This window comes from Oncorhynchus mykiss, chromosome 1 (genome assembly GCF_057628025.1).
Source record: "Oncorhynchus mykiss isolate SJ-2025 chromosome 1, ASM5762802v1, whole genome shotgun sequence".
In the NCBI taxonomy this organism is placed as follows: Eukaryota; Metazoa; Chordata; class Actinopteri; order Salmoniformes; family Salmonidae; genus Oncorhynchus; species Oncorhynchus mykiss.
In genome coordinates this window covers 12,320,207-12,339,841 of record NC_143022.1, presented here as the reverse complement: position 1 = coordinate 12,339,841, position 19,635 = coordinate 12,320,207, and the positions used below count along the sequence as shown (strand labels likewise).

Sequence of the window (19,635 nt, the reverse complement as noted above, 5' to 3'; positions counted from 1 at the left end):
GAGACGTAGTTTCAGCCAACGTGTGTTAACAACTGGGAACAACTGCAATGCCCATGATTTTCGAATGAGGTGTTCGACAATCAGGTGTACACTTCATTTTGGTAGTGTAGTGTATATTAGAGTCAGCTATGACCAACAGGCAAAATGTCTGAGCACAGCCCTGCACTAACCAGAGGGCAAAGTGTCTGAGCTCAGCCCTGCACTAACCAGAGGGCAAAGTGTCTGAGCACAGCCCTGCACTAACCAGAGGGAAAAGTGTCTGAGCACAGCCCTGCACTAACCAGAGGGCAAAGTGTCTGAGCACAGCCCTGTACTGACCAGAGGGCAAAATGTCTGAGCACAGCCCTGCACTAACCAGAGGGAAAAGTGTCTGAGCACAGCCCTGCACTAACCAGAGGGCAAAGTGTCTGAGCACAGCCCTGTACTGACCAGAGGGCAAAATGTCTGAGCACAGCCCTGCACTAACCAGAGGGCAAAATGTCTGAGCATAGCCCTGCACTAACCAGAGGGCAAAATGTCTGAGCACAGCCCTGCACTAACCAGAGGGAAAAGTGTCTGAGCACAGCCCTGTACTAACCAGAGGACAAAATGTCTGAGCACAGCCCTGTACTGACCAGCAGGCTAAGTGTCCTTCATGCTCTGGACAGATGGAGCCAGCAGAGACAGGAGGCCGTTATGGACGGGGGGGGGGGGGGGGGAGAAAGAGAAAGAGAGGGAGAGAATTAGATATTTATGGCAAGAGAGAGAAATAGAGGTGTAGGGGAATGAAGAGAGACAGAGAGCGAGAGCGAGAGGGAGAGCGATTTGGACTAAACCACCCAGCTCTGTGGCTAAATACCTATTTGAGATTTGAACTGAGGCCATCAACACACCTAGCAGATTAGTTTTCATAAATTATTTGCCTCCAGTGGTGCCTGCCAACGCATGCCGAATGAAAATGGCTGAGAAATAATTACTTTCTGCACCATCTAATAAGCAGAGGAGAAAGAAGAAAGTGGAAAGGAGAGGAGAAAGAAGAGAGGAGAGAGGAGAAAAGAGAGAGGAGAGGAGAAAGGAGAGAGGAGAGGAGAAAGGAGAGGAGAAAGGAGAGAAGAGGAGAAAGGAGAGAGGAGAAAGGAGAAAGGAGAAAGGAGAGAGGAGAGATGAGAGGAGAAAGGAGAAAGGAGAGAGGAGAGGAGAAAGGAGAAAGGAGAAAGGAGAAAGGAGAGAGGAGAGGAGAAAGGAGAAAGGAGAGAGGAGAGAGGAGAGGAGAAAGGAGAAAGGAGAGAGGAGAAAGGAGAGAGGAGAGGATAAAGGAGAAAGGAGAAAGGAGAAGGGAGAGAGGAGAGGAGAAAGGAGAAAGGAGAAAGGAGAGGAGAAAGGAGAAGGGAGAAAGGAGAGAGGAGAGAGGAGAAAGGAGAGAGGAGAAATGAGAGAGGAGAGGAGAAAGGAGAAAGGAGAGAGGAGAGGAGAAAGGAGAAAGGAGAAAGGAGAGAGGAGAAAGGAGAAAGGAGAAAGGAGAGAGGAGAGGAGAAAGGAGAAAGAGGAGAGGAGAAAGGAGAAGGGAGAAAGGAGAGAGGAGAGAGGAGAGGAGAAAGGAGAAAGGAGAGAGGAGAAAGGAGAGAGGAGAGGAGAAAGGAGAAAGGAGAAAGAGGAAAGGAGATGAGAAAGGAGAGAAGAGGAGACAGGAGAAAGGAGAGAGGAGATGAGAAAGGAGAGAGGAGAGAGGAGAGGAGAGAGGAGAGGAGAAAGGAGAAAGGAGAAAGGAGAGGAGAGGAGAAAGGAGAAAGGAGAAAGGAGAGAGGAGAGAGGAGAGGAGAAAGGAGAGAGGAGAGGAGAAAGGAGAGAAGAGGAGAAAGGAGAGAGGAGAAAGGAGAGAAGAGGAGACAGGAGAAAGGAGAGAAGAGGAGAAAGGAGAGAGGAGAAAGGAGAGGAGACAGGAGAAAGGAGAGAGGAGAGGAGAAAGGAGAGAGGAGAGAGGAGAGGAGAGGAGAGAGGAGAGGAGAAAGGAGAAAGGAGAAAGGAGAGAGGAGAGGAGAAAGGAGAAAGGAGAAAGGAGAGGAGAGGTGAGAGAGGAGAGGAGAAAGGAGAAATGAGAGAGGTAGGGTAGAAAGGACAGAAGAGCAGAAAGGAGAGAGGAGAAAGGAGAGAAGAGGAGACAGGAGAAAGGAGAGAGGAGACGAGAAAGGAGAGAAGAGGAGAAAGGAGAAAGGAGAGAAGAGGAGAAGGGAGAAAGGAGAGATAAAAGGAGAGAAGATGAGAAAGGAGAAAGGAGAGAGGAGAGGAGAAAGGAGAGAGGAAAGGAGAAAGGAGAGAAGAGAGGAGAGGTGCAAGGATAGAGGAGAGGAGAAAGGAAAGAGGAGAAAGGAGATAATTAGGGCCACAACTCAAGGACAAAGACGGGCCCTGCCGCCAATAAATCTGGATCAGAGACGATTCTGACCAATCAAATCCCATTAGCAACAATAGCCAGTTGGGCCCATTACCAAGATGGCTTATCATTATGATGGGTGCTCATAAACACAGAGCGCCGGGCTGCCAGTGGAAAACAGGAAATCTGCAACTCATAAATCTCTTATAAATCTACAGTGCTTTCAGAAGGTATGACTAATTCTATATTTTTCTGTGTTACAGCCTGAATTAAAAATGGATTTTAAAAAACTACACACAATACCCCATAATAACAAAGTCAAAACATGTTTTTAAAATTTGTAGCACATTTGTTTTAAATTAAATACATAAATATTTAATTTACAAGTATTCACACCTCTGAGTCAATTCATATTAGAATCACCTTTGGCACCAAAAACAACAGTGAGTCTTTCTGGGTAAGGTTCTAAGAGGGATTGTACTATATTTTCACATTGTTCTTTAAAAAATCATTCAAGCTCTGTCAAATTGGCTGTTGATTATTGCTAGACAAACATTTTCAAATCTTGCCATGGATTTTCAAGAAGATTTAAGTCAAAACATTTACTGGCAACTCAGGAATATTCAATGTCTTCTTGGTAATCAACTCTAGTGTGTATTAGGCCTTGTGTTTCAGGCTATTGTCCTGCTGAAAGGTGAATTTATCTCCCAGTGTCTGGTGGAAAGCAGACAGAACCAGGTTTTCCTCTAGGATTTTGACTGTTCTTAGCTCTATTCCATATCTTTTTTATCTGGAAAAACTTCACAGTCGTTAGAGATTACAAGCATAACATGATGCAGCCACCACTATGCTTGAAAATATGGAGAGTGATACTCAGTGATGCGTATTGTTGGATTTGTCCCAAACATAATACTTTGTATTCAGGACAAAAAGTGAATTGCTTTGCCACATATTTTTGCAGTATTACTTCAGTGCCTTGATGCAAACAGGATGCATGTTTTGGCATATTTGTATTCTGTACAGGCTTCCCTTTCACTCTATCAATTAGGTTAGTATTGTGGAGTAACTACAATGTTGATCCATCCTCAGTTTTATCTTATCACGGCCATTAAACTCTGTAACTGGTTTAAAGTCACCGTTGGCCTTACGGTGAAATCCCTGAACGGTTTCCTTCCTCTCCAGGAACCGAGTCAGGAAGGAAGGAAGGAAGCCTGTATCATTGTAGTGTCCAGTCCTTAAGGTGTTCCTAATATTTTGTACACTCAGTGCATTTTCTCTTTAATTTTCCTTTTTTCTGGGGATAAACGTGATGCATTTTATTGACTATTTATAGCGTATGTGCACATTCCACTCATTACATCAATGTCGCGATAAGACTGATATCAAAACGTCTCTGAAATGTCATATTCATCTTGACCGTCAGTCAGCTTTCCAGGCCATCACGTAGGAATAGGAGGCTGTCTGGTGAATATTCCAGGGATATTTACGATGTTGAATAATCCCCCTCCCCCCCAAAAAACAAGGATTACTGCTAAAGGCAGGTTATGCTGGGTTCAGTGCCTGTTGTCAGTGGTGATTGGACAACCCTGTGGACAAATGAAAACTTTGTCGCGCGATGAATCAAGGCACTCTGGCTGACGATCACGGAATCCTCAAACACTGACGCGGAATTGTAATGACAGTGGCAGAGGAGTGTTGTGATGTGTTTTCTGACTTTTAGATGACAAGCATGGTTATTTAACGGTCTCGGCCCCGGCTGCGTGGGAATAATTACAGGGTGGAGGCTGGTGGGAGGAGCTATAGGAGGACGGGCTCATTGTAATGTCTGGAATGGCATAAATGGAACGGGATCAAACACATCAAACATATGGAAACCACATTCCATTTGGTTCCATTCATTCCATTCCAGCCATTACAATGAGCCTGTCCTCCAATAGCTCCTCCCACCAGCCTCCTCTGAATTACAGTGAAGTCTGTTCTCATGATAACCACCTACTGCAGCTAAGTGAGAGAGAAGGATGGGTGTCCACAAAGACAAGCAGCCCTTAATTTCTCACATGACAACCAAGAGCCTACAGATGAATATTTATTTAAAGTAATGAAGCATGTTTTCCAGCCATATGATTCACACCAGCCTGTGTGGGTAGTGGCTTAAACTCAACACATTTTTCTCCAGAAGCATTCGACAACAAACTGATGAAGACACCTGGGTTCTGGAAAATACATCATGTCTCTGTGTTTTATATGCATCCTATAAACAGATGAAAAACACATCACAGATGTAATTCCTTCACAGGCTGTATGTCTTGGAGATTCAGTAGCATGTTTCTCTGCTCTCTGGATGGCCTTACTGTGCTGGGCCCTACAGTGTTTCCACACTCTCTTTAGTGACCTTTTCTCCCTCCAGTGAGCTTTACATAGCCTCAACCATTCTGTTCCTCCATTCAGATCTGTGTGGCTGTGCCATGCCCTGTATAACCACAGTGCCCCGCTCAGTACGATTCACCCACTCATGATAACGAGCCGATGAACCCCAGGGCCCAGTCCTCAGCCTTCACTTTTGTGACATTTTGCCTCAGTTACAATCAAATACGGACCATGTTGACCGTGCCAGGAGAACCTCTCAAGTCCTCCACTATTGACGGCATCGCCCCCCCAGTCTGACCCCCCAGCCTGACCCACCCAGCCAGACCCCCCTAGATGACTCCCCCAGACTGACCCCCCCAGTCTGACCCCCCTAGATGACTCCCCCAGTCTGACCCCCCTAGTCTGACCCCCCCCAACCTGACTCCCCCAGTCTGACCCCACCAGTCTGACCCCACCAGTCTGACCACACCAGTCTGACCCCACCAGTCTGACTCTGCCATTCTGACTCCCCCAGTCTGAACTCTCTAGTCTGACTCCCCCATTCTGACCCCCCTGGGGGGCGTTAGTGGATGAGTGGAGTGGTGAAATATATATATCATCTGGTCTGTCTTACCTACAGTTTTTTAGGGAGGCGTTTGGACGGGCTGTTCCGTATAAGGACATTTTGTTTTGCTTATTAGTCCTAGTCCAGAGTTTAATCTTCCATGATATCCCAAATGTTTTGCTTATAAATCCTAGTCCAGAGTTTAATCTTCCATGATATTCCAAATGTTTTGCTTATTAGTCCTAGTCCAGAGTTTGATCTTCCATGATATTCCAAATGTTTTGCTTATTAGTCCTAGTCCAGAGTTTAATCTTCCATGATATTCCAAATGTTTTGCTTATTAGTCCTAGTCCAGAGTTTAATCTTCCATGATATCCCAAATGTTTTGCTTATAAATCCTAGTCCAGAGTTTAATCTTCCATGATATTCCAAATGTTTTGCTTATTAGTCCTAGTCCAGAGTTTAATCTTCCATGATATTCCAAATGTTTTGCTTATTAGTCCTAGTCCAGAGTTTAATCTTCCATGATATTCCAAATGTTTTGCTTATTAGTCCTAGTCCAGAGTTTAATCTTCCATGATATTCCAAATGTTTTGCTTATAAATCCTAGTCCAGAGTTTAATCTTCCATGATATTCCAAATGTTTTGCTTATTAGTCCTAGTCCAGAGTTTGATCTTCCATGATATTCCAAATGTTTTGCTTATTAGTCCTAGTCCAGAGTTTAATCTTCCATGATATTCCAAATGTTTTGCTTATTAGTCCTAGTCCAGAGTTTAATCTTCCATGATATTCCAAATGTTTTGCTTATAAATCCTAGTCCAGAGTTTAATCTTCCATGATATTCCAAATGTTTTGCTTATTAGTCCTAGTCCAGAGTTTGATCTTCCATGATATTCCAAATGTTTTGCTTATTAGTCCTAGTCCAGAGTTTAATCTTCCATGATATTCCAAATGTTTTGCTTATTAGTCCTAGTCCAGAGTTTAATCTTCCATGATATTCCAAATGTTTTGCTTATTAGTCCTAGTCCAGAGTTTAATCGTCCATGATATTCCAAATGTATTCTATCAAAGTACACCCTGGGTGTGATTCTTTCTATTTTTCAACAGCGTCACTTCAAAGCTTGTAGACATACACTGTAAATGAGATATCCCTTTGACATTGATAGAACTCTTGCTCAAGGCCGACCCTCAATGCAGAATCTCCCAGTATATTTAGCTCCACTGACCAGTAGCGGGTGCTGTTGTCACATAACCATGTGACTGAAGCATCTGAGTCCTGTTAGCAAGTCATAATGAGTTTCTTATCTATTTATTTTATCATTTAATAATGATGAAGACGTACTGACACGCCACAGCCAAGATTGGAAATCATTAAGGAAGTAATTAGTGCTGCTTCGGCTGCCATTTTGGGGATTGTGCGAATTCAACAGCCTCCACTTTGGGTTTAACTGTGCTCCAGCAAGAGTCCACACATTCATGGTGAAGAAGCACGGGTCCGGCCACCAGAGAGGCCCTAGAGAGGGGACATGTCCGAAAGCTTGCGGCCAGCCAAGCCACCTGGCACCCTTGTCCCATGTGCACCCAGGTGCCCATGGGCCTGCCATACCTGAGCTGTCCAGGCAGAATGCAGCCAAGGAGGGTTTCTATTCTAATCGCAGAGGTTCTGCCTTCTTCCGCCCCGCTATACTGAGTTTAACAGCCTCCCCCTATTACGGCAACCCAGTGATGTCACCCATGTCGCAGGGATGATGACCGGGACTAGTCTATACTGAACAAAATATAAATGCAACATTTAAAGTGTTGGTCCCATGTTACATGAGCTGAAATAAAAGATCCCAAACATCCCTGTTAGTGAGCATTTTTCCTTTGCCAAGATAATCCATCCACCTGACAGGTGTGGCAAGAAATTGATAAAACAGAATGATCATTACACAGGTGCATCTTATGCTGGGGACAAATAAAAGGCCACTCTAAATTGTGCAGTTTTCTCACACAATGCCACAGATGTCTCAAGTTTTGAGATAGCGTGCATTTCGCATGCAGACTGCGGGAATGTCCACCAGAGCTGTTGCCAGATTATTTAATGTTCATTTCTCTACCATAAGCCGCCAGCCCAGGACCTCCACATCTGGCTTCTTCACCTGTGGGATCGTCTGAGACCAGACAGTTGATGAAACTGTGGGTTTGCATAACCAAATAATTTCTGCACAAACTGTCAGAAACTGTCTCAGGGAAGCTCATCTTCGTGCTAGCTGTCCTCACCAGAGTCGTGTCCTAACTGCAGTTTGGTGTCATAACTGATAATGCTGACCTTTGATGACCACTAGCGCACTGGAGCGCTCTTCACAGATTCATTCCAGTTTCATCTTTGCCGGGCAGATGGCGTCGTGTGGGTGAGTGGTTTGCTGATGTCAATGTTGTGAACAGAGTGCCCTATGGTATTGGCAGGCATAAGCTACGGACAACAAACCCAATGCACAGAGATACCATGATGGGATACTGAGGCTCATTGTTGTGCCATTCATCTGCCGCCATCACCTCATGTTTCAGCATGATAAAGCATGGCCAGATGTCACAAGGATCGGTATACAATTCCTGGAAGTTGAAAATGTCCCAGTTCATACTAACCAGACATTTCACCCTTTGAGCAGGCTTAGGATGCTCTGGATCGACGTGTATGAGAGCATGTTCCAGTTCCCGCCAATATCCAGCAACTTCACACAGCCATTGAAGAGGAGTTCCCGCCAATATCCAGCAACTTCACACAGCCATTGAAGAGGAGTGGGACAACATTCCACGGGCCACAATCAACAGCCTGATCAACTCTATATCTAGTGTTGCTCTGCATGAGACAAATGTTGGCCACACCAGATACTGACTGGTTTTCTAATCCAAGCACCTACCTCTTTAAAAAGGTATCTGTGACCAACAGATGCATATCTGAATTCCCACTCATGTGAAATCCATAGATTAGGGCCTAATGAAATGATTTCAATTGACTGATTTCTTTATATAAACTGTAACTCAGTAAAATCTTTGAAATGATTGCATGTTGTGTTTATATTTTTGTTCATTGTAGATAAGCAGCTTGATGTGATTTGATGTATAGGCGTCTATGAATCTGCCTGTCTGTCATTACATTGTGTTCATGTAGGCTGAGGAGAGTATTATTGGACAACACCATTTAGAGAGGATTTTGAGGTAGGTGGACATACTGTACATTGGTCAGATTAAGAGATCGTCTCAGGCCTTTCACAACGATGGCTGATGTACTAACCGAGATCGAGTGGATCGATGATGGCCACGTTCTCTCCCCATCCTCCTCTCCTCTCCATCTTAGCGTTCTTTAAGGCAGCGGGTCGGTTCCATCTTCTCCTCACTTGATTAGCTGTCATAATTCTCTCTCTGAGGGGAAGGGCTGTTGTTACAAATGCCTAAGTAAACCCAGAGCACATCAGTGTTAATATTCTCATTTCCCTCTCCCAGTCCAGAATGAGCTCATGGAAATATACTGAGTCTTCCTCAGTCTTCATCCAATCAGCAAATATATTAAGGTACCTCATTGAGATGTTTATTTTTCTAGAGGTTTTCCTTCCTGCATTAAGGTTGATGGATAGTGATCCTTGAGGACATGACATTGACTCTTTGGCATGGGTTAATTTGCCTCAATTATCAATTGCTTGTTAGATCAAGGAGCAATTAGTGAATAATGCTAAGTGAGAAAAAACAACAGGAAGACTTGAAGGAAACAAGCCATCCTTTAGGTGTACTTTTGCTATTAGCTTTGTAATTGGTTTTCTGCACCTACGAGATGTGCTGTGTGTTTTGTTTAGCCACAGCCTCATGTCTCCTGTCTCAGCAGTTCAATGGATATTTTATTGTCTTCTCATTTTCCGCGTCAGAAGATTAAAAACATAATCATTATGTTGTTGTCAGCCCTGGAGATGTCCAGAAAGCCGAAGTGTGTTAAATTGAAAAATGTTCAAACACTACGACGGAATGGCAATAAACAATAATTTTGCCTTCGTGTTAAACTTCTCTATTTGTTTTTTGTTTTTTAAAGATCAATCTTTGTGTGTATTGAATTGAAATGAAACCCTTCACTGAAATCAGACAAACTTGATGTTGGTAAATGGGGCAGGTGGGTGACGACGAGAAAACAGAATAATAAAAACGCTTTAATTATTGATTAGGACATGACAGGAAACACTTCATCAACAGTTTCCATACAATTTAAACTGGTTCAGCCTCACTCAAACAGAAGCAGTGTATGACTGATGTGCTCCTCTCAGCAACACATTCAGCCAGTGCCCCCCACCGCTATGCATTATTGAAGGTTTTGCCTCGCGATGATAACCCTGTTCCTTCCAGCAAAGGACCCCCGCGCTCTTCCTGTCACCACTCCCTGCAATTCTAATATTGTTACTTCTACTGAGATAACTCAAATAATTCTGCTGCTGGGTTGGATCGAGCTGCTATTCCATTGAACAAGAAGTGACGTTCGTTGTAATGATACCGACTTGCAGGGAGGCCAAAGCAAAACAGCAGTTGTTGTACGGTCCTGTCTGTTTGCCAGTGTGCTTCTGCAGCTTGTCTGTATGCTTTTCCTCCGTTGGCTGAACATCCAGTTGAATGTGAATAAGAAAAATGAAGCCCACAGTGACCAGGAAACAACAAAGGTTCGCTCTTTTGTTTCAATTCCTGTGATGGTGGGCCTTGTTGCATGCTCTGTGCATTGTGGGTAGCGAGTGAGGACAGGGGCCCCTCCCCAGCGGTGGCTGTTCAAGCCAGGTTCTGCTGTTCTGTGTCCGCATGGTGTGCACGGCTCTGAAACGTTGGAGCGCGGCCTGGATTTCCTGTCCCCTAGGCATGCAGATGCAAGACTTAACGCCATGTAATGTCTTCAGATCCATCAAAAGGAGACGTCTGCTTTTGCCCAGAACCCCTTCCCGGTTTGCAGGCTATTTATTCCCTCCAGCACCCAATGGGTATGTCAGTGCCTTTGACAGTCCACAGCAAGGACAAAGTGCATATTACAAAGAGATGCTTGAAGAGATCTTCTTTCTGGATAGAGTCCATGTCTCTTGGGAATGTCGTGCAGATTAAGATGTAGCATTGATATTTCTGTCCACATACGGAAGTTCTTCATCAATAAAACCTGGTGGGTGACAGTTTTCAACGACTACAATATTTTATTGCTTGACAGTAAAGCTGACTCTTTAAAAAAAAAATATATCCCAAATTAAATATCTCCTGTGCCACTGAAATGCTGTTCCCTAACGATCTACTCTGTCCATGTTGACAAAATGTCGCTCTTTGTATCGCAGCATTTCTGTTGTGCATTTTCACAGGACTGTGAACCCCTAGCCTCGCCCTCAGTGAACATCCCCAAAGCCCCCCTCGAATCCTCAGCTGACGCTCATATGTAGTGATCACCCATTTAAACAATGATGCACTACATTATTGACAAAGCTAATATTGGGAAAATGCAGGTCTTGTTTTGCACTCGCCCTTGGGCCTGATTATTAACACAAACCTCCCAGAAACATTCCCTGAGAGGCTGAAGAACACTTCTGTATGGCTCTCAACCCGCCACATTACAGCATCACAGCAGGGCCAGCTGCAGATAGTTCACAGTGAGGGGTCTGTGGGAAGGGGACGATGGAAAATGTGACGTAAATCCATTTGGGTGAATACGGTGCTGGATGATTGACCTGCATACAGTACGTGGGAGGTCACCTCTGCCATACAGTTAGTCAAATATGGTATACTTAAGCAATAAGGCCCGAGGAGGTGTGGTATTTGGCCAAATACCACACATAGTCGGGCCTTATTGCTTAAGTATAATATATCTGCTATTATAAACTGATTACCAATGTAATTAGGACAGAAAAACTAAACGTTTTGTCATACCATGGTATATGGTCTGATATGCCATGGCTTTCAGCCAATCAGAATTCAGGGCTCAAACCACCCAGTTTATAATAGGCATTATACCACAGTATTGTTGAATACTAATTTCCGATTGGCTAGAAGGGCATTCTAGAATGTACATTAAAACCAGATAATGGTACAGTTAGAAGATATATCTGGACACCTTGCAATCACGACGCAATAATCACAACGCAATAATCACAACGCAATAATCACGACGCAATAATCACAACGCACTAAGCAATAAGCACTAAGCAATAAGCACTAAGCAATAAGCACTAAGCAAAAAGCACTAAGCACTAAGCAATAAGCACTCAGCAATAAGCAGACCGTACTTGCTACAAAGTTACAGAAAGCTAAACCAACAACTACACAAACTACAATTTGATATATTGTAAATGCAGGTCCTGCGAGGAAAACATGTAGCTAGCTAGCATTGATTTGTTTTCTGCAGAGTCATCTTTCTTTGGAGCTTCAGCTAAAGCTGTCAAATCCTCCCACGTTTCTAGTTTCAACAGCTGCTTTCATAATGGCAGGTTTCCTAGCAACAAACTATTTATCTAGCTTCTAGCCTAGTGTTTTGATATGCAATTTGATCTGCTCATAATTAACCGTCAGTGTTGACTAGTGTCCTGAAGGGCAGGCAAACTTTTCTAGCCAAGCCAGGTAACATCGGGCATTATCAGTCCATTGTTGAGGATGTATCCAAATTAATGTAAAAATAAACCCAGCTCCTTTGCTGTTATTCTGGCTGCAGAGGGTGTGACTGTGTAACTGTAGCTAGTTGGCTAGCTAGCCAGCAAGGGATAAGAACGTTGTCAGCGAGCATGGCAACGGAACATAAATATCAAACTAATCGAACAAACGACTGAGCCACGTCTCTAGCAACCAAAACAATAGCTATTTCTACTGGTAAATGTGTGCTTTTATGTTGTTTTCTTTGGTAACTGTGGAGTAAGCGGGATAAATGCCTACGTTGTAAAAAATAAAAATGAATTTCGCAAAGGAACTCCACTGCATCGTCCATTATTTCAAAGATAATGAACAGAACGTTGGCATTTATCTCTTCCTTGTTGGACCGTCACTAGACGTATTATATTGTGAAGTATGTGAAGAAAATAAGGGAAACTCCTACCTCAAACCACAACACTCAGTTACACACTGCAGATACAAATGATACAGCAGAACAACAGACAACATATCCATTAGCATTAGGTAGATCAGAGGCATTTTGCCTATGTGATAAAATTACAACGCATAAGATCAGAGTCTCACACACCTTTTACCACGACATGAAATAAACGTCCTGGGCCTTTGGCTGGCCAATTCCCCAGCGAGCTACAGTAAGAGCAAGACAATGAAACTGCCGCCACATTACAATGACGCCCGTTTCAAGGTTACATAACAGATATATGATGGTGTATGTTTAGCAGAGCAGCCATAACATCCACCAGCAAACTGCTGCTGCAGACAGATTTATTTCCCAGCTGGGAAGGCAGTTGCTAAAGGTGTAGCCTCTGTCTCCGTTTGCCTGATATCTCTGTCTCTCTGTTGCTCAGCCCTTCTCTCTCATTTATATCTCTGTTTCTCTGTTGCTCAGCCCTTCTCTCTCATTTATATCTCTGTTTCTCTGTTGCTCAGCCCTTCTCTCTCATTTATATCTCTGTTTCTCTGTTGCTCAGCCCTTCTCTCTCATTTATATCTCTGTTTCTCTGTTGCTCAGCCCTTCTCTCTCATTTATATCACTGATTCTCTGTTGCTCAGCCCTTCTCTCTCTTTGCTATCTCTGTCTCTATGTTGCTCAGCCCCTCTCCCTTTCTTTCGTTGCTATCTCTGTCTCTATGTTCCCTGCCCCTTCTCTCTCGTTGCTATCTCTGTCTCTGTTGCTCAGCCCCTTCTCTCTCGTTGCTATCTCTGTCTCTATGTTGCTCAGCCCCTTCTCTCTCGTTGCTATCTGTCTCTATGTTGCTCAGCCCCTTCTCTCTCATTGCTATCTCTGTCTCTGTTGCTCAGCCCCTCTCTCTTGTTGCTATCTCTGTCTCTATGTTGCTCAGCCCCTTCTCTCTCGTTGCTATCTCTGTCTCTCTGTTGCTCAGCCCCCCCTCTCTCGTTGCTTTCTGTCTCTATGTTGCTCAGCCCCTTCTCTCTCATTGCTATCTCTGTCTCTGTTGCTCAGCCCCTTCTCTCCCATTGCTCTCTCTGTCTCTATGTTGCTCAGCCCCTCTCTCTCATTGATATCTCGGTCTCTGTTGCTCAGCCCCTCTCTCTAATTGATACAGTATCTCTGTCTGTTGCCTCTGTCTAACCTCTCAAACCTCTCTCCCTAACCTCTCTAACCTCTCCCTGTCTCTAATCTATCTCTCTCCCTAACCTATTTAATCTCTCTAACCTTTCTCTAACCTCTGCAATCTCTCTAAACTCTCTCTGTTTCTAACCTCTCTCTAACCTCTCTAACCTCTCTCTATCCCCTCTCTAACATCTATCTCTCTCTAAGCTCTCTCTCTAATATCTCCCAGTCTCTAACTTCTTTCTAACCTATCTAACCTCTCTAACTTTTCCCCAACCACTCTCACTCTCTCTCTCTCTCTCTAACCTCTCTCTAACCTCTCTCTAATGTCACTATCTCTAACCCCTCTCTACCCTCTCTCTTACCTCTAGCTAATCTCTCTAACCTGTCTAACGTCTACCTGACCTATCACTCTCTCTAACCTCTCTCGGACCTCTCTAACCTCTCTCTCTCTAACTCTCCCAATCTCTAACATCTCTAACCTCTCTGTGACCTTTCTAGCCTCTTTCTCTCTAACTCTCCCAATCTCTAACCTCTCTCTAACCTCTCTCTGACCTCTCTAACCTCTCTCTAACTCTCCCAATCTCTAACCTCTCTCTAACCTTTTGAACATTTCTAACATCTCTCTAACCTCTCTTTAACCTCTCTAACCTCTCTCTAACCTTTCTAACCTTTCTGATCCTTAACCTCTAGCTAACCTCTCTATCTCTCTAACCCTCCTCTCTCCCTCTCTCTCCCTCTCTATCTAACCTCTATCTCTCTCTAATCTCTATATATCTTTAACCCCTCTAACCTCTCACTCTCTAACCTCTCTCTCTCTCTAACCTCTCTAATCTTTCTATAACCTCTCTAATCTCTATCTCTCTCTAACTTCTCTAACCTCTATCTCTTTCTAAACTCTCGAATCTCGCTCTAACCTCTCTAACCTCTATCTCTCTCTTTCCTCTCTAAACTCTCACTAACCTCTATCTCACTCTAACCTCTCTAATCTCTCTCTAACCTATTTAATCTCTATCTCTCTCTATTCTCTCTAATCTCTCTCTAACCTCTCTAACCTTTATCTCTCTCTAATCTCTCTAATCTCTCTCTAACCTCTATCCCTCTATAACATTTCTCACTCTCTAACCCATCTAATCTCTATCTCTCTCTAACTTCTCTAACTTCTATCTCTTTCTAAACTCTCGAATCTCTCTCTAACCTCTCTAAGCTCTATCTCTCTCTTTTCTCTCTAATCTCTCTCTAACCTCTCTAACCTTTATCTCTCTCTAATCTCTCTAATCTCTCTCTAACCTCTATCCCTCTATAACATTTCTCTCTCTCTAACCCATCTCTTCTTTATTTTCTGCATTGTGGAGTCTGATTTCCTCTGTGCTCTTCGACGATCCCCAAGTCCTTCCTGAATATTCTAGTTGTTCTTCTCCAGTTTGGCCTGTTCACTCCTATGAGCACTATCCAGCCATACTGCCTCAGAGCGCTGCTTCTACAAAACGAATATGCCCTGGTAGCCCTTTGTGAAACCAGAAACCCAGCTCAATATGGACAATCAGACAGTTTGTGGTTTTCTCCTCAGGCAGGCCTGGACTCATCCGCTCCCGGACTCACACGCTTCAGGACTCACCCGCTCCTGGTGTTGGTTCTACCATTGCACCAGTTGTGAAGGACACCTGCTTCCTCCACCACAAAGCTCGGTGTGTGCAGCTCCTGTCAAGTCAACATTAGAGCAAGTGATCTGTAACTCACGCCACAGCTCTTTTTCTTCCCTTTCTTCCTCTCTCCAGTAAAATACTTACTCTAAAGTCATGCATAGTTATGGGCACATTTGGACAGATTAATGATTTCCACTTCACTACTTAATGTCTCAAGTGACAGCACCCAGATGACAAAATACAACTGTTTACTATAAAATACTACAATATGTACTGTCGTGTCTTTGGCATCATTAAATTGAAGACTGTTATTTTATCAAATCAATTCTCTGTAATTATTATTATGTGATTAAACTAATCATGTAAATGTAATTAACTAGGAAGTCGGGGCACCAAGGAAAATCTTCAGATTACAAAGTTTTAATTTTCCTCATATAACTCTTCAGATACTTTAATATCTGATCAATTAGTCTTCTAATTAATGAATTATTCTTTACCTCACGTTAGTCCCATTCCAAACGTCGCAAATTGTTGGTTATCTGCACTATCCCAGCCTTTACTATGAATCATCCATACACCAATTGTCTTAATCATTTATTTACTAACTAACTAAATAATCACAGAAATGCATAAACAAACAACACAGTAGATATGGTTACAAGGAAATGATAGGTGAGTTTCCCTAGTGGGCTAAGCCGATATGACGGCTTGGTGGACAAAGGAAAGTGGGTGTGGACTGAGAAGGGCGGGAAAGACCAAAGAGTCACTACACAGTTGATAATTATATTAATTGAAATCCTAATCCTTTGCACATGAATGCTCACTCATTCAGGAATAATTGCAATTAATATATATTTACACTCAGTGTTTCGTTGTGATCTCTCTAGGAATCATCCGTCTTTCTGTTGGAAAGTTCATTCAAGAGTCTCTGCTTCCCTGGAGTCTTTCATGGTTAGAATGGGTACTTCAGAGTACCATTCAGAAATGTTGTTATAGAATAGATGTTTCAGTAGTTGTCGGTCTTCGCATCCCATGGTACATAATTTCTAGCTACAGACTAGTAATTATTATCTAAGGTTTGCTCTTCTTCTGTCAGGATCGAGTTTAACCATTTCCACCCGTGTTGCCAATGCTCCACGTGGTATGGTTAGTTATTCAACAACCATTACAACCTTAGCTTATCCTGAGGTTTTTGTGGTCTCTACTCAAAACTGCCCTCTCGGTGACCGAGGTACGTATGGTCTAAAGAGGATTTCTTCAGGTGGGGGTTTTAATCAGAACAGTAGAAAAGGGCTGTCCCATGAGCCACATCATGTCTGTGCTCATGGGGGCGGGTGTCACGACTTCCGTCGAAATTGGTCCCTCTCCATGTTCGGGTGGCGTTCGGGGGTCGAAGTCACCAACTTTCTAGCCATCGCTGATCCTCTTTTCATTTCCTTTGGTATTGTCTTGTGTTGTATCACACCTGGTTCCAATCCCATCAATTACATGTTGTGTATTTAACCCTCTGTTCCCCCTCATGTCCTTGTCGGTGGTTGTTTGTTTGTAAGCTAGGTGCAAGTTATGCTCTGGTGTGTGATGGGTTTTGTACCCACTTTTATTAGTTTGTATATTTTGGTTTTCTGAGTTTTTGAGCACTAAACTGCTCCGTTTATACCAAGTTCGATCTCCTGCACCTGACTTCTCTGCCACCAGCACGCACCCCCTTACAAGCGGGCCAATGACTTTGTTCAACATTAACGTCTCTAGGGTAGGGGGCAGCATTCAGAATTTTGGATGAAAAGCATGCCCAAGTTAAACGGCCTGCTACTCGGGCCTAGAAGATATGATATGCATATAACTGGTAGATTCGGATAGGAAACACTCTAAAGTTTTCTAAAACTGTTAAAATATTGTCTGTGAGTACAACAGAACTGATTTAGCAGGCGAAAACCTGAGGAAAATCCATTCAGGAAGTAGTTTTTTTGGGTTGGTTTTGTAGTTTTCTATTCAATGCCATTACAGTATCCATTGACTTAGGACTCCATGTGCAGTTCCCATGCCTTCCACAAGATGTCAACAGTCTTTATAAATCGTTTCAGGCTTGTATTCTTATAAATGAGGTAAGACCAGTGTGAACGAGTGGACCCTAACGTGACGCAGAGTTTTTTCAGGAGCAAGTGCATTTCTTGTTTACCTTTTATATTGACGACGTTATTGTCCGATCATTTAGGCTAAAAAACAACCTGATGTTTGAATATAAACATTGTTTGACATGTTTCTAAGAACTTTACGGATACAATTTGGATTTTTTGTCTGATTGTTTTGACTGAGTTTGAGCCTGTGGATTACTGAAGAAAACGCGCTAACAAAACTGAGGTTTTTGGATATAAAGAGACTTCATTGAACAAAAGGAACATTTATTGAGTAAATTAATGTATTCTGATTGCCACCATATGAAGAGGTAAGAGATTAATTTTCTCTATTTCTGAGTTTTGTAACGCTTCTGCTTGGCTGGTTACTGTTTGTAATAATTTGTCAACTGGGCTATGTTCTGGGCTAGCTATGCTTTCGCCGAAAAGCATTTTATAAATATGACACTGTGGTTGGTTTACCAAGAAGTTCATCTTTAAACCTATGTAAAAAAATGTTTTGTTTTCTGAATATTTATAATGAGCATTTCTGTAATTGAATTTGGCGCTCTGCAACCTCACTGGATGTTGGCCAGATGGGACTTAAAGGGAATACAATTCTCTCACATTAACATAATTACATCATTTCACGAATAGCTGCATGTTTTCTCATTCATTTTATACAATAATTAGACGCAAACCTCATAATGGAGGCACCTGTATAAACAGATTTATGGTAATGTGGCTGTATTGTCTTTTATGAGGTCACAAACATGGAACAAAACGGACCGGGTCGTAGCTGGCTTCTCCACCGACCATTTACACATTCTCCAAAACATGGATATTGTTCAGTTCTCAAGTTCTGTGATGAAGAAGAAGTTCCTTTGTTCTACTGTGAAACTCTCTCTCTATATACTCCATGGCAAGAAGGAGAGAGTCTCCTTCAGGAATTTACGACCTGAGATAACAGAACCTGGGTGTAGGACGGAGGGGGGGGAGAGGGGGATGCCACGCTCTATACCCAGAAAGGGGACAGTACTATAGAATTCTAAAATAAACTGTGGAATACTATACTACACACTGTAGTATCCCTCAATCATGTGTAGCATTTACTATAGTATTTACTATAGAATGCTGTAGTATACTGTAGAAAACTACAGTAAATACTACAGAATTATCTAAAAAAAAAAAAAAAACCACTGCAATATACTACAGTAATGTCGGCAAAAACACTACAGTCCACAAAAACACTGCACTTTTTTTGATATTGTAAATACTACAGTATTTAATTTGCATAAACCCTGCCCATTCCCCTGCACTAAAAACATCCAACGTGCTCAAAAACCGGAACTTAGAAAATAAAGCGCGTAACTAAACCACACAACATCCGAACAATTTCACACAAAAACATGATGTGAAACAGAGGGCTAAATACATGTAGATGATTAGGGGGAATGAAAACCAGGTGTGTATGGAACAAGACAAGACAAATGGACATATGAAAAATGGAGCGGCGATGGCTAGAAAGCCGGTGACGTCGATCGCCGAACGCCGCTCGAACAAGGTAAGGAACCGACTTCGGCGGAAGTCGTGACAGTACCGCCCCCCCGACGTGCGGCTCCAGCAGCGCGCCGACACCGGAGGTGAAACTCCCGCAGCAGTTCAGGATCCAAAACATCTGCAACCGGAACACAGCACCTCTCCTCCGACCCGTACCCCTCCCACTCCAAGAGGTACTGAAGGCCCCCCGCCCGACACCTCGAATCCAGGATGGAACGAACGATGTACGCCGGGGCCCCCTCGATGTCCAAAGGGGGCGGTGGGACCTCCCGCACCTCAGATATCTGGAGCGGGCCAGCCACCACCGGCCTGAGGAGAGACACATGGAACAAGGGGTTCATACGATAATCAGAGGGAAGCTGTAAACTGTAACATACCTCGTTCACCCTCCTCAGGACTTTAAATGGCCCCACAAACCGCGGACCCAGCTTCCGGCAGGGCAGGCGGAGGGGCAGGTTACGGGTCGAGAGCCAGACCCGGGTACCGAACACCGGGGTCTCACTGCGGTGACGGTCCATGCTGGTTTTCTGGTGACGCGCGTCTCGCTGGAGGTGTACACGGGCAGCCTCCCATGTCTCCTACGTGCTCCTAAACCAGTCGTCCATCGCAGGACTCTCGGTCTGATCCTGATGCCATGGCGCCAGAACCGGCTGGTATCCCAATACACACTGAAACGGGGAGAGGTTAGCGTAGGAGTGTCGAAGCAAGTTCTGTGTCATCTCGGCGCAGAGCACGAACGCTGCCCACTCCCCCGGCGGGTCCTGGCAATAGGACCGCAGAAACCTATCCACATCCTGGTTGACTCTCTCTACCTGCCCGTTACTCTCGGAGTGAA

The 19,635-nt window shown here is 43.7% G+C and overlaps 1 long non-coding RNA gene across 2 annotated transcripts in view; it reads right to left on the bottom strand.

The window, feature by feature from the left end:
* Positions 1 to 19,635, bottom strand: part of LOC149985409 (uncharacterized) — a 319,128-nt gene that overhangs the window by 5,743 nt on the left and 293,750 nt on the right. The window lies entirely within an intron of this gene.